The sequence below is a fragment of the Heterodontus francisci genome, chromosome 7 (genome assembly GCF_036365525.1).
Source record: "Heterodontus francisci isolate sHetFra1 chromosome 7, sHetFra1.hap1, whole genome shotgun sequence".
Lineage (NCBI taxonomy): Eukaryota > Metazoa > Chordata > Chondrichthyes > Heterodontiformes > Heterodontidae > Heterodontus > Heterodontus francisci.
Window position 1 is genome coordinate 87,169,332 of NC_090377.1, and position 16,511 is coordinate 87,185,842.

The following is a 16,511-nucleotide window of genomic DNA, read 5'->3' on the forward strand; positions in this document are numbered from 1 at the left end:
GTATATCCTTTCTTAAAAGTGGAGACCAAAACTTCACAGAGTATTCCAGGTGTGGTCTCACCAAAGCCCTGTAAAATTTTAGTAAGACTTCTTTATTCCTATACTCCAATCCCCTTGCAATAAAGGCCAACATGCAATTTGCTTTCCTAATAGCCTGCAGCACTGTCATGTTAACTTTGTGCATTCCTTGTACAAGTAGCACCAAGTCTCTCTGAACATCAACACTTACCAGTTTCACACCTTTTAAAAAGTATTCTGCTTTTCTATTTTTATGACCAAAGTGAACAACTTCACACTTCCCTTCATTACACTCCATTTGCCATCTTGTTGCCCACTCATGTAACCTGTGCATATCTCTTTGCAGCCTCTCTACATCCTCCCCGCAGCTTACCTTTCCACTGAGCATTGTATCATCATCAAACTTAGATACATTATTCTCAGTCACTTCATCCAAGTCATTAATATAGAGTGTAAATAGCTGATGCTCCAGCACTGATCCTTGTGGCACCACCCTATTCACTGCCTGCCAACTTTAAAATGCCCCATTTATGCCCAATCTCTGCTTCCTGTCTATTAACCAATCCTCTATCCACACTAATATATTACCCCCAACACCATGAGCCATTATCTTGCCTATTAATCTTTTATGTGGCATCTTACCGAATGCCTTCAGAAAATCCAGGTATATTACATCTACTGGTTCCCCTTTATCTACCCTACTAGTTACATCCTCAAAAAACTCTAATAAATTTGCCAAACAGGATCTCCCTTTAGTAAAACCATGCTGACTTGTTTGAATCATACTGTGCTTTTCCAAGTGCAATGTTAAGACTTCTTCAGTAATAGTTTCCAGCATCTTCCCAATGAATGATGTTAGGCTAACTGGCCTGCAGTCCCTGTTTTTTCTTTATCTCCTTTCTTGAAAAGCGGCATAACATTTGTCAACTTCCAATCTGACGGGACCATTCCTGAATCTAAGGAATTCTGGAACATCATAGTCAGCACATCTCTGCACCTATTTCTTTTAGAACCCTTGGATGTAGGCCATCCGATCCCGGGGACTTGTCAGATTTTAGTCCCTCAAGTTTCTCCAATACTTTTTCTCGGCTGATATCAATATCCTTCATTTCCTCACTCTTTTTAGCCCTTAGGGTACTGCCTATTTCTGGTATGGAAATAGTGTCTTCTACTCTGAAGACAGACACAAAATATTTGTTCAATGCCTCTGCCATTTCCTCATTCCCCATGATGATTTCTCCTGTCTCTGCCTCGAAGGGACCAACGTCTACTTTAAGAACAAAAGAACAAAGAACAGTACAGCACAGGAACAGGCCATTCGGCCCTCCAAGCCTGTGCCGATCTTGATGCCTGCCGAAACTAAAACCTTCTGCACTTCCGGGGACCATATCCCTCTATCCCCATCCTATTCATGTATTTGTCAAGACGCCTCTTAAACGTCGCTATCGTACCTGCTTCCACCATCTCCCCCGGCAGCAAGTCCCAGGCACTCACCACCCTCTGTGTAAAGAACTTGCCTCGCACATCCCCTCTAAACTTTGCCCCTCTCATCTTAAACCTATGTCCCCTGGTAACTGACTCTTCCACCCTGGGAAAAAGCTTCTGAGTATCCACTCTGTCCATGCCGCTCATAACTTCGTAAACCTCTATCATGTCGCCCCTCTAACTCCGTCTTTCCAGTGAAAACAATCCGAGTTTATCCAACCTCTCCTCATAGCTAATGCCCTCCAGACCAGGCAACATCCTGGTAAACCTCTTCTGTACCCTCTCCAAAGCCTCCACATCCTTCTGGTAGTGTGGCGACCAGAATTGCACGCAATATTATAAGTGTGGCCTAACTAAAGTTCTGTACAGCTGCAGCATGACTTGTCAATTTTTATACTCTATGCCCCGACCGATGAAGGCCTTCTTGACTAGCTTATCCACCTGCGTTGCCACTTTCAGTGACCTGTGGACCTGTACGCCCAGATCTCTCTGCCTGTCAATACTCCTAAGGGTTCTGCCATTTACTGTATATTTCCCACCTGCATTAGATCTTCCAAAATGCATTACCTCACATTTGTCCAGATTAAACTCCATCAGCCATTTCTCCGCCCAAGTCTCCAACCGATCTATACCCTGCTGTATCCTTTGACAATCCTCATCACTATCCGCAACTCCACCAACCTTTGTGTCGTCCGCAAACTTACTAATCAGACCAGCTACATTTTCCTCCAAATCATTTATATATACTACAAACAGCAAAGGCCCCAGCACTGATCCCTGCGGAACACCACTAGTCACAGCCGTCCATTCAGAAAAGCACCCTTCCACTGCTCCCCTCTGTCTTCTATGACAGAGCCAGTTCTGTATCCATCTTGCCAGCTCACCTCTGACCCCTTTTGTACCAGTCTGCCTTGAGGGACCTTGTCAAAGGCTTTACTGAAGTCCATATAGATAACATCCACTGCCCTTCCTTCATCAATCATCTTCGTCACTTCCTCAAAAAACTCAATCGAATTAGTGAGACACGACCTCCCCTTCACAAAACCATGCTGCCTCTTGCTAATAAGTTTGTTTGTTTCCAAATGGGAGTAAATCCTGTCCTGAAGAATCCTCTCTAAAACTTTCCCTTCCACTGACGTAAGGCTCACCGGCCTATAATTTCCTGGATTATCCTTGCTACCCTTCTTAAACAAAGGAACAACATTGGCTATTCTCCAGTCCTCTGGGACCTCACCTGTAACCAATGAGAATGCAAAGATTTCCATCAAGGCCCCAGCAATTTCTTCCCTTGCCTCCCTCAGTATTCTGGGGTTGATCCCATCAGGCCCTGGGGACTTATCTACCTTACTCAGCAGCATTAATAAAAAATGGATTTAAATTAGCTTTGAGGCGAGGACACCAAGTTATAACTTAAAATAAGTAAACCAAAAAATATTTAGCAACCTCAACCAAAAATGTTAAGTTCTAAATATTTGCTTCTAACGTGTCAACCAGGTTTGGGTTGCATCGTTTGCTGCTATGAAGTCAACATCCAGATAAAATAGAAACATCAAAAATATTCAGGGCAATGAAATTACAAAATTTCCATCACTGCACCTGTATAAATTGGATCAGCAACAGGTACTGAGGTGACGTAGTAACACCTACCAACACTGTTGCCATATGAACAATGGAATATACAGAGTACCATTTTCATTAATGGGTACAGACTGCCAAATGTGCACTGTCAAGCCATTTTTGACTGGATCCATTTTCTTGTATAATCCAAAAGCAAATCAAATGGGAGTGATTTAACCCTATCTCAATTGAGAAAACAGAGCAGGTGGACATTTAAAATGGGTCAGTTGACTTATTAGCTGATATCCCACACCAATCCCACTGTCTGGAATGTTAACCTGATCTTTTGAGCAGGCAGCAAGGACACCTGAAGCCAGTGGTGCTCTTCTTTAAATATGCAGATCAGTATCCAATGATGTCATCAGGCCCAGACTACAATTTTTAACTGGTGGGCTGAAATGGTGAAGTCATCAATGAATATATTCAGGTTTTCAAACCATTGATTATTCCTTTAATATGTGCTATATCATATGCTGGAATGTGAAAAGGTTTTGTGAGCAATTTAGGACTGAATTTAGTTCTGGCAGCGGGACCCCAACCAACGAGCCTGAAAGCGGTGGGGGTTGGGGTGGGGGACGCCAACCCTGCTTCAGCATCAGCAGGACCTGGGACTGCATCTAACAGGAAAGGCCACCAGCCCTCAAGAGCTGCTGACAAATCAAAGGGCTGGCTGACATCTCAGCAGCTTGAGCAGCACCACCGGGAGCAATGGGTACTGCCGGGGCTGCACCTGGAGCAGGAGGGCACAGTGATGGACGGCGCCCTCACAACCAGGTATGTGGGGTCTGGGGCTTTGGGGTCAATCAGGTAGGCCCCAGTGAAGAGGGTGGTATTGGTAAGGGTAGACAGTGCCCTCGCCTCCCAGCCCTTAGATTAGGTTTAATCCTTTAAGCACCGATAAAGAGTCCATGGAAATTTCATAGCTTACACAAGCTTGCATCCATAAAGTTAAAAATAAAGGTCTGCACATGTTTAATCAATATCAAACAGAACTGGAATACTTATGAAACCATGAACATTCTCTGACCAGACTACTAAGCTATTGGTGGAAAGACCGCACCAGAGACATGGGCTAAAACTTGAGACAGCATTATTCAAATATTCATTGATTCATTGATACTTTAGCTACTGTCTTCCTATTTATGTACTTATAAAAGCTCCTACAATCTGTTTTTATATTGCTGGCTAGTTTGCTCTCATTCTATTTTTTTCCTTTTTATCAACATTTTATCAACTCTGCTTCTCTCTCCACAGATGCTTCCAGACCTGCTGAGTATTTCCAGCATTTCTTGTTTTTATACCCAATTAACCTTAGCGAGTTCTCCCCTCATACCTTCATAATTGGCTTGATTTAAGTTTAAGATTCTTGTTTGTGATTAAAATGTGTCACTTTCAAACTCAATATGAAATTCAATGGTATTATGATCACTATTTCCCAGTGGATCTTTTAGTATGACATTGCTTACTAACCCTGCTTCATTACACAATACAAGATCTAAGCTAACTTTATCCCTAGTTGGTTCGACAACGTGTTGCTCCAAGAAACTGTCACAAAAGCATTCTACAAGTTTATCATCTGGACCATTGTTGTCAATTTGATTGTCCCAGTCTATAAGCAGATTAATGTCCTCCACAATTAATGCATTACCTTTTTTACATGCTCCAATAATTTTCCATTTAATGTTCTGTGCAATAATATAATTACTGGTGGGGGGCCTGTAAACTACTCCCACCAGTGTTTTCTGACTCCTGCTATTCCTAATTTCTACCCAAACTGATTCTTCTTCATGATCTTCTGAGGCCAGATCCCTTCTTATTAATGTCCTTATGCCATCCTTTACTATCAGGGCTACCCCTCCTCCTTTGTCATTCTGTCTGTCTCTCTGAAATATTGTTTACCCTGGAATATTCATTTCCCAACGTTGATCTCCTTGTAACCATGTCTCAGTAGTGGCAATTAGATCTAGATCATTTACCTCTATTCATGCCACTGGTTCATCTATCTTATTACAGATGCTTCATGCATTCAGATAAAGGAACTTCAATTTCATTTCTTTACCTCTATTCCCTGCAATGACCTTATTTGCCAATGTACAATTTTTATTAAACTCTCTGTCCCTTCCTGTCCCATTCTGTTGGGAGTTACCCACATCACTATCCTGCTCTGATGCCTTGACCTCTCTCTTTGGATCTCTAAATTTCCCTTAACCCAAACCCTCCCCCCACCTCTGTTAGTTTAAAGCCCTGTCCACAGCCCTAAGGCACTATTATCCAATTATGATTATTAAATGTAATGAATATTCACCTTTGAATGATGACTACTGTAACTCCTTACAATAGTTTAACAATAACAGTTAACACTTTTGGAGGTAATGAGCACTGTACAAGAATCTGTTGGCTTCTTTATACAACACTGATCACTAATAGCAACAGTGCAAATACTGTGGGAAGTTTTCCTATGTTTATTATTTTAAGCAAAATCATAAGTATTCAAAAAAATGTCTCTGATTTAACTAGAAATAGCAGTTGGAGGAAATCTTTCTGCTTGTTTATAAGTCTGCTGACACACAGCAACCAGAGGAAGTCTCTCTCATGCGTTTTTGCGATGGGAAGATATTATCTCCTTTAGACGTTGTGAATGCTGAGCCATGTCTATCTCCAAAGGAAGGATGTCTCAATCTGATCTCAACTGAAAATATCTTGGAGGAAAAAGATCTTTGTTGCATTGCATCAGGAAAAAAAAGGAGGCTTATGGCAGATCCCAAGCGCTGAAAGCAGCCGAGGCACGAGAGGAGTATGGAAAGTGTAGGGTGGCACTTGAAAAAGTAACTAGGAGAGCGAAGAGGGGGCATGAAAAAACACTGCCGGAAAAGATAAAGGAAAATCCCAAGGCGTTTTATAAGTATATTCAGGGTAAGAGGATAACCAGGGAAGGAGTAGGGCCCATTAGGGACCAACGTGGCAATCTTGGTGTGGAGCTGGAGGATATAGGTAAGGTTTTACATGTAGGTGTAGAGATCAGGGAGGGGGATTGTGATATACTTGAACATATTAGCATTGAAAGGGAGGAAATATTAGCTGTTTTCATGGGCTTAAAAGTGGATAAATCCCCAGGCCCAGATGAGATGTATCCCAGGCTGTAATGTGAGGCAAGGAAGGAGATAGTAGGGGCTTTGACACAAATTTTCAAATTCTCTATGGCCACAAGAGAGGTACCAGAGGACTGCAAGACAGTGAATGCGGTGCCATTATTCAAGAAGGGTAGTAGGGATAAACCAGGTAATTACAGTCGGTGAGTCTAACATCAGTGGTTGGGAAAAAATTGGAAACGATTCTGAGAGACAGGATTAATCCCCACTTGGAGAGGCAGGGATTAATCAGGAATAGTCAGCATGGCTTTGTCAGGGGGAGATCATGTCTAACAAACTTGATTGAATTTTTCGAGTAATTGACTAGATGTGTAGATGAGGGTAAAGCAATAGATGTAGTATACATGGATTTTAGTAAGACTTTTGATAAGGTCCCGCATGGGAGATTGGTTAAGAAGGTAAGAGCCCATGGGATTCAGGGCAATTTGGCAAATTGGATCCAAAATTGGCTTAGTGGCAGGAGGCAGAGGGTAATGGTCGAGGGCTGTTTTTGCGATTGGAAGCCTGTGACCAGTGGTGTACCACAGGGATCGGTGCTGGGACCCTTGCTGTTTGTAGTGTACATTAATAATTTAGACGTGAATATGGGAGGTATGATCAGTAAGTTTGTAGATGACATGAAAATTGGTGGTATTGTAAATAGTGAGAAGGAAATCCTTAGATTACAGGGAGATATAGATGGGCTGGTAAGATGGGTGGAGCAGTGGCAAATGGAATTTAATTTTGAAAAGTGTGAGGTAATGCATTTTGGGAGGACTAACAAGGCAAAGGAATACACAATGGATGGCAGGAACCAAGGAAGTACAGAAAGTCAGAGGGATCTTGGTGTACTTGTCCATAGATCACTGAAGGCAGCAGCACAGGTAGATAAGGTGGTTAGGAAGGCATATGGGATACTTGCCTTTATTAGCCGAGGCATAGAATATAAGAGCAGGGAGGTTATGATGGAGCTATATAGGCCACTGCTGGAGTACTGTGTACAGTTCTGGGCACCACACTATAGGAAGGATGCGATTGCACTGGAGAGGGTGCAGTGGAAATCCACCAGGATGTTGCCTGGGCTGGAGAATTTCAGCTATGAAGAGAGACTGAAAAGGCTAGGGTTGTTTTCCTTGGAGCAGAAAAGGCTGAGGGGGGACATGATTGAGGTGTACAAGATTATGAGGGGCATTGATAGGTTAGATTGGAGGAAACTTTTTCCCTCAGCGGAGGGATCAAGAACCAGGGGGGATAGATTTAGGGTTAGGGGCAGGAGGTTTAGGGGAGATTTGAGGAAACATTTTTTTACCCAGAGGGTGGTTGGAATCTGGAACGCATTGCCTGAAGAGGTGGTGGAGGCAGGAACCCTCACAGCATTTAATAAGTATTTAGATGAGAACTTGAAACGCCATAGCATACAGTGCTATGGGCCAAGTGCAGGAACATGGGATAAGAATAGTTCGGTGCTGTATGGCCGGCACAGACACAATGGACCGAAGGGCCTGTTTCTGTGCTGTATAACTCTATGACTCTAAGTAGAAAGAGCAGAAAATGCTGCCATGGAAGGGGACAAAGGGACAATCTTCTTTGAGTCCAATTATTGCATGTAGAGCCCATTAAACCTGTGCCACGTGGGTCAGCAAGAATATTCATGTATATTGTTACAGCCAGGTGAGGAGGGGGTCTCCTGCTCCCATCTTGCCCTTCCTCTTACTTGACCACAACAGGGTTTATTCCTTTTAAACGGTAATTGTGCATACCACCTCTGTGAGTGTTTTACCTTTTTGCCTTTACTGTGATCGTGAAAGAACCAATTGGACATGTTTCCTCGAGTTTAATCAAGAAATTTATTATACTTAACACTCCACCCAATTTAAAAATTCCAACCCGATTTAAAAATACTAAAACAAAATACGTTACACATTCACGCACACATTCACATGAGAATCGCACATCATTACGGACGGAAAAATAGATTTGGTGGTTGGATTAAAGTCCGAATGAATGGAACTTAAATATACAGTCAGCGAAGTGGATGATCCGGTAGTCCTCGGCTAAAGCTGTGTTCTTGAAATCCTCGCTGGTTTCCCTTGTGGTAAGGATTTGTATGCAAGGGTAAATTCATCAACCAGAACTACAGCTTGCCTGGCTCTTTGAACCATTTGTTCCTCGATGTGGGTTTTAATAGAAAGTGAGTTTTTAAATTCCTTGAGAAGGATCACTTCTCTGAGGTTTTCAAATGTGGCCTGTACCTTAAGTGCCCTTATCCACTAGTCAAAAGCAAGCTGTTTAACTCTTTCAAACTCGAGGTTAGTATGGTCTGGCTGCTTCCGGAAGTTTCGGAATTTCTGGTGGTACGCTTCCAGTACTAGCTCATAGGCCCCCAGCATAGCATTTTTAGTCATCTCAATCGATGAACTTTCATTTGGCAACAATGAATAAACCTCATGGGCTTTTCTTGTTAGCTTGCTTTGTAACCACAGCATCCAGCTGCTTGGACGGTCATTTCAGTTGTCTTGCAAGCTTTTCCAAAGTGACAAAAAATTCTTCCACATCCCCCTTATTGAACTTCGGAATCAACTGGGAGAACTTTAAGAGCCCAGCACACAGTCCTGAGCTGGGGTAGCTTCCTCACTAGCCATGCCTTCACTGGGTGTACTGGGCCGCTCGCTAAGTAATTCAAGCTCCCTTGCTCTCTTTCCTCCTTCTCCTTCTGGAAAGCTCTCTCTTTTTCCCTTTCTTCCCTTTCTTTTTCCCTTTCTTGACACTCTGCTCTTTCTCTCTCGGGAATTCTAATTCGAGTTTCCTCTGTTCTAATTGCATTTTTGCTGACATTACCCTGTCTGTTTCTGACTCTAACCTTGTTTCTGAATCTTCAGGTTCAAGTGAAAAATAGTTGGCCACAATTCTTAGGATTTCGTAATTCTTAGCTTTTGCATGGAAAGTAATCCCTAACGTCCCAGCTATATTCCTCAACTCTTCAACAGATAGGGCCTTTAACCTATCCCAAGTTACTTCACTCTGGCTTAGGGAGGTACTGGCCTCGAATATGGAAATGTTAGTACTCTTGCAACAAAACCACAAGAAAATCTGTATTGAATTTTTTTTTTAAATTTTAATAGAGATCAGTTTAGTTTCCCACTTCTAATTTCACGTTTGTCCTTGGGTTACGATTCCAGACTATAACCCCCAAAATTCTATTACGGCCAGTTGAGGAGGGTGCCTCAGGGTTTATTCCTTTTAAACGGCGATTGTGCTTATCACCTCTGTGAGTGTTTTACTTTTTTACCTTTACTGTGATTGTGAAAGAACCAATCGGACAGGTTTTCTTGAGTTTAAACAAGAAGGAGGTAAATGTATTATACTTAACACTCTAACCCCGATTAAAAATACTAAAAACAAAAGCTACACATTCACGCACACATTCACACGACAATCACACACACACACAAATAGATTACAGAGGGAAAAATAGATTTGGTGGTTGGATTAATGTCCGGAATAAATGAAACTTAAATACACAGTCTGTGAAGTGGATGATCCAGTAGTCCTCGGCTGAAGCTGTATTCTTGAAGTCCTCACTGGTCAAAGTGCAATTTGTGGTTGGCCTGCTTTGCTCAGGGTTTTCTTGAAGGCAGGATTGTAGTTAGCTGTCTTCCCCTGGTCGCTGGTGTAGCAGTCTGTAAGCTTGGAGGGTCGACAGTTGTAGACGATTTTCAAACTTGATGTTTTCTGGGGAGAGGGAAAGGGAAGCACACAGCTTTCTCTGCTGCTGCAGTCTCAGTTACCACTTGTCTTCTCTGAGTTTAACAAAACTCCTGTTTTTCAGAGATGGACAGATGGTCACATGGCTCTCCCAATCCCCTTTGTTTTTATGAGATACAAGGTTCAGAATTGGCTCCACAGGTTCTAGGAAGCCAAAACGGATGAGTTAAGGGCAAGGATTGACAAGTGGAATTGTGATATAGTAGCCATCATGGAGACATGGTTGAGGTAGGGGCAGGATTGGCAGCTCAATATCCCGGGATACAGAATCTTCAGGCGAGACAGTAGAGGGGGTAAAAGAGGAAGGGGCATTGCAGTATTAGTTAAGGAGTCAGTTACTGCAGTAAGGAGAGATGATATCTTGGAGGGGGCACCAAATGAAGCTTTATGGGTAGAGTTTAGGAATAAAAAAGGGACAGCCATATTGCTAGGTGTTTATTATCGACCCCCAGATAGTCAGCGGGAAATTGAGGAGCAAATATATGCGCAATTTGCAGAAGTGTGTAAAAATAATAGGTGATTTCAACTTTCCCAACATTAATTGGGATAGTCATCGTGTTAAGGGCTTAGATGGAGTGGAGTTCTTAAAATGTATACAGGAGAACTTTTTAGCTCAATATGTAGAGGATCCAACAAGGGAGGGTGCTGTGCTGGACCTAATTCTGGTGAATGAAGCCGGACAGGTGGTTGATGTGTTGGTGGGGGCGCATTTTGGTGATAGTGACCACAACATGGTACAATTTAAGCTTGTTATGGAGAAAGAAATAGACAAGTTGCAAAAAAACATTTTGGATTGGGGGAGAGCGAATTTTAGTAAAATAAGGCAGGATCTGGCCAAGGTAGACTGGAAAGAGTTACTTGTCGGGAAATCTACAGAAGAGCAGTGGGGGGCATTCAAAAAGGAAATGGGGAGGGTACAGGCCCAACATGTTCCCTCCAGGCTAATAGGTAGGAGCAACAAGCCCAGAGAACCATGGATGACCAGAAACATTCAGGGTACGATGAGAAGGAAAAGAGAGGCTTTTAGCAAATACAAGGAAAGCAAATCAATGGAAGCATTAGTGGAGTACAAAACATGTAGGATGGAGCTTAAGAAAGCAATTAGGAGAGCAAAGAGGGGATATGAGAAAGTTCTGGCTGGTAAAAGTAGGGAAAATCCCAAGATATTCCATAAGTATATCAATGGGAAGAGGATAACCAGGGAAAGAGTAGGACCCATTAGGGACCAAGGGGGAAATTTGTGGGTGGAGCGAGAGGACATTGGTAGGGTGTTGAACAGATACTTCACATCTGTCTTCACCCAAGAGAATGAGGATGTAGATATGGAACTCAGAGAGAGAGACTGTGAGGTTCTTGAGCAAATTGTCATAGGGAGTGACAAGGTATTGGAGGTTTTGGAAGGCTTAAAAGTGGACAAATCTCCAGGTCTGGACGATTTGAGTCCCAGGATGCTGTGGGAGGCGAGGGTGGAGATTGCAGGGGCTCTGACCCTAATTTTTAATTCCTCTCAGGCCACAGGGGAGGTGCCACAGGACTGGAGAACAGCTAATGTGGTCCCACTATTTAAGAAAGGTTGTAGAGATAAGCCAGGGAACTACAGACCAGTGAGTCTCACGTCAGTGGTAGGGAAACTATTGGAGAAAATTCTGAAGGAGAGAATCTATCTCCACTTGGAGAGGCAAAATTTGATTTGGAATAGTCAGCGTGGCTTTGTCAGAGGGAGGTCATGCCTAACAAATTTGATTGAATTTTTTGAGCATGTGACTAGGTGTGTAGATGAGGGCAGTGCAGTTGATGTAGTTGACATGGATTTCAGCAAAGCCTTTGACAAGGTCCCACATGGGACACTTATCAAGAAAGCAAATGCACATGGGATACAGGGTAACTTGATAAGGTGGATTCAAAATTGGCTTAGCTGTAGGAGACAGAGAGTGATAACAGATGGCTGTTTTAGTGACTGAAAGCCAGTGTCCAGTGGCATACCAGAGGAATCTGTGCTGGGTCCCCTGTTGTTTGTCATTTATATAAACGACATAGATGACTAAGTGCGGGGGGTAGGATCAGTAAGTTCGCGGATGACACAAAGATTGGCCGAGTGGTTAACAGTGAGGTGGAGTGTCTTAGGTTACAGGAAGATATAGACGGGATGGTCAAATGGGCAGAAAAGTGGCAGATGGAATTTAACGCTGAAAGGTGTGAGGTGATGCATTTTGGAAGGAGTAATGTGACACGGAAGTATTCAATGAATGGCCTGACACTGGGAAGTTCCGAGGAACAAAGGGACCTTGGCGTGTTTGTCCATAGATCTCTGAAGGCAGAAGGGTAGGTTAATAGGGTGGTGAAAAGGCATATGGGACGCTTGCCTTTATCAATCGAGGCATAGATGACAAAAGCAGGGAGGTCATGCTGGAGTTGTACAGAACTTTGGTAAGGCCACAGCTGGAGTACTGTGTGCAATTCTGGTCGCCACATTATAGTAAGGATGTGATTGCATTGGAGGGGGTGCAGAGACGATTCACCAGGATGTTGTCTGGGATGGAACATTTAAGCTATGAAGAGAGGTTGGATAGGCTTGGGTTGTTTTCGCTGGAGCAGAGAAGACTGAGGGGTGCCCTGATCGAGGTGTACAAGATTAGAGGGGCATGGACAGGGTGGATAGGGAGCAGCTGTTTCCCTTAGTTGAAGGGTCAGTTACGAGGGGTCACAGTTTAAGGTGAGGGGTGGGAGGTTTAAGGGGGATTTGAGGAAGAACTTTTTTACCCAGAGGGTGGTGACGGTCTGGAATGCCCTGCCTGGGAGGGTGGTAGAGGCGGGTTGCCTCACATCCTTTAAAAAGTACCTGGATGAGCACTTGGCATGTCATAACATTCAAGGCTATGGGCCAAGTGCTGGCAAATGGGATTAGGTAGACAGGTCAGGTGTCTTTAATGCATCAGTGCAGACTCGATGGGCCGAGGGGCCTCTTCTGCAGTGTATTATTCTGTGATTCTGATTCTGTGAATATTTACGCTGAGAGGGGTTTGCTCTTTCAAAGTCAATGTGTCAGGATGGTCTCGACTGTTGTGCTAATGAAGCATTCCTAGGTAATTCAATTCCTTAGAGCAAGCCATTGCTCTGAGTCCAGGGCTTCTCAGACTTCTGTCTGCAGTTGGGCCTTTGAATTGTGCAAAGGAGTTTCAGATGCAAATTGTGGTGGCCATCTTGGCTGACAGTTTTTTTTTAAGTCACTGAGAGCAGCTTCTTGTAGGAAAGTCTACATCAGACCAGTGGGAGTCATTCAGAAAGGAAATAGTGAGAGTTCAGGTTCAACATGTTCCCGTAAAGGTGAAGAGTGGGACCAACAAGTCCAGGGAACCCTGGATGTCATGGGATATAGAGGATTGGATAAGCAAAAAAAAAAGAAAGCTTATGGCAGATTCAGAGCACTGAAAATAGTGGAGGCCCGAGAGGAGTATAGAAAGTGTAGGGGGGTACTTAAAAAAGTCATTAGGAGAGCAAAGAGAGGGCATGAAAAAACACTGGCAGACAAGATAAAGGAAAATCCCAAGGCATTTTATAAGCATATTAAGGGAAAGAGGATAACCAGGGAAAATGTAGGGCCCATTAGGGACCAAAGTGGCAATCTGTGTGTGGAGCCGGAGGATACAGGTGTGGTTTTAAATGATTACTTTTCATCTGTGTTCACTATGGAGAAGGACGATGTAGGTGTAGAGATTAGGGAGGGGGATTGTAATATACTTGAACAAATTAGCATTGAAAGGGAGAAAGTATTAGATGTTTTCGTGGGCTTAAAAGTGGATAAATCCCCAGGCCCAGATGTGATGTATCCCGGGCTGCTATGCGAGGCAAGGGAGGAGATAGCAGGGACTCTGACTCAGATTTTCAAATTCTCTCTGGCCACAGGAGAGGTACCAGAGGACTGGAGGACAGCGAATGCGGTACCATTATTAAAGAAAGGTAGCAGGGATAAACCAGGTAATTATAGGCCAGTGAGTCTAACATCAGTGGTAGGCAAACTATTGGAAACAATTCTGAGGGACAGGATTAATCTCCACTTGGAGAGGCAGGGATTAATCAAGGATAGTCAGCATGGCTTTGTCAGGGGGAGATCGTGTCTAACAAACTTGATTGAATCTTTCGAGGAAGTGACGAGATGTGTAGATGAGGGTAAAGCAGTTGATGCAGTCCACATGGACTTCAGTAAGGCTTTTGATAAGGTCCCGCATGGGAGATTGGTTAAGAAGGTAAGAGCCCATGGGATCCAGGGCAATTTGTCAAACTGGATCCAAAATTGGTTGAGTGGAAGAAGGCAGAGGGTGATGATCGAGGGTTGTTTTTGCAAATGGAGGCCTGTGACCAGTGGTGTACCATGGGGACCGGTGCTGGGACCCTTTCTGTTTGTAGTGTATGTTAATGATTTAGATGTGAATATAGGAGGCATGATCAGTAAGTTTGCTGATGACACGAAAATTGTTGGTGTCGTAAATAGTGAGGAGGAAAGCCTTAGATTACAGGACGATATAGTTGGGCTGGTAAGATGGGTGGAGCAGTGGCAGATGGAACTTAATCCTGAGAAAGGTGAGGTGATGCATTTTGGGAGGACTAACAAGGCAAGGAACTATGCAATGGATGGTAGGACCCTCGGAAGCACAGAGTAAAGGCCTCCTACCCAACCTGAACTCGAGGAGACCCGACGACATGTGTTGGCTTCGGGTCAGGTCTGGCCCCTTTTCAGGGTCTGGCTTTCGGGCTCGGGTCGAGTCGGGTTGAGTCTGGGTCGGGCTGGATCCGGGTTGGGCCGGAAACACATGCTCAGTGCTCCGCTGGTAAGTATTGAAATTTAAAATCTCACCTGAGCTGGGAGTCTGGGAAGAAACTGAGGCTGCGCGGTGATTGAGTGACGTCACTATGACGTCATCACGCATGCGCTGCAGCTTCCTGCAGGTTCGGTGTCAGAAAGGTAAGTAAAGGGATGGTCAGTTCGGGATCAGGTCGAGTCGGGGTCAGGCTCAGGTCATGTGTACTTGTCCATAGATCATGGAAGGCAGCAGCACAGGTAGATAAGGTGGTTAGGAAGGCATATAGGATACTTGCCTTTATTAGCCGAGGCATAGAATATAAGAGCAGGGAGGTTATGATGGAGCTGTATAAAACGCTTGTTAGGCCACATCTGGAGTACTGTGTACAGTTCTGGGCACCACATTGTAGGAAGGATGTGATTGCACTGCAGAGGGTGCAGACGAGATTCATCAGGATGATGCCTGGCTGGAGCATATCAGCTACAAAGAGAGACTGGATAGGCTAGAGTTGTTTTCCTTAGAGCAGAGAAGGCTGAGGGGGGACCTGATTGAGGTATACAAAATTGTGAGGAGCATTGATAGGACAGATAGGAAGAAACTTTTTCTTTTAGCAGAGAGGTCAATAACCAGGGGGCACAGATTTAAGGTAAGGAGCAGAAGTTTTGGAAGGGATTTGAGGAAAAAAAAATTTCACCCAGAATTGGTGGTTGGAATCTGGAACACACTGCCTGAAGGACTGGTAGAGGCAGGAACCTTCACAACATTTAAGAAGTATTTAGATGAGAACTTGAATACAAGCATACAAGGCTATGGACCAAGTGCGGGAAAATGGGATTAGATTGGACGGGTACTTCATGGTCAGTGCAGACGCGATGGGCTAAAGGGCCTGTTTCTGTGCTATGTAACTCTATGACTCCATGACAAGTCTAATCTATGTTTCTGACCAATGAATTAATATTTCTCATTTGGCATATTGTGTTTTCCTGATAATATGCAAAAGGGTCAAGAGAATCAGAGGACTGAGGTAGAGGAGACAGAAGACATCAAGTTCATGAAACTATGTTGTAGGATACTTATTTTAAATGGGTTAATGCCTCTATTAGAGAATTTCAGATGAATATTACATGAATATCTCAGTTTCAGGGGAAAAAGGTTGGAATCTCACAAAGAATGGGTAGCTGCTATCCATCAAAACTTGCAAGCTAAGAGTATATGGACAAATAACCCTTCATACACTGATTCAACCATTGCAGACAGCAAGTACACAGTAATCAGAAACATCCTACTGGTTAAAGTGTGAAAACCAGCTGACAAATGAGTAGCATAAATCCAGGATGAGATGGCTTGTCATTTTTCTGATTAAATAATCACATGTTTTGTTCTGAGGGCGAATTCACTGAATGCCCCTCAGATTGGTTGCAGTACAATATGTATTCATGATCCGTTATATGGCTGGACAACTGACCTGAAAATTACAGAATATTTTTAACAGAAATGCAAAAATGAAATACTGTGGATTGCTGGAAATCTGAAATAAAAACAGAAAATGCTGGAACTACTCACTACGTCTGGCAGCATCTATGGAGACAGAAACCGAGTTAACGTTTCAAGGTAAGCTATCACTGCGGTGTCAGTGTACTCCAATTTCATTTAACCTGAGTGTACTGTAAATGTTATGCTTCTCCAATCAGATGAGCTA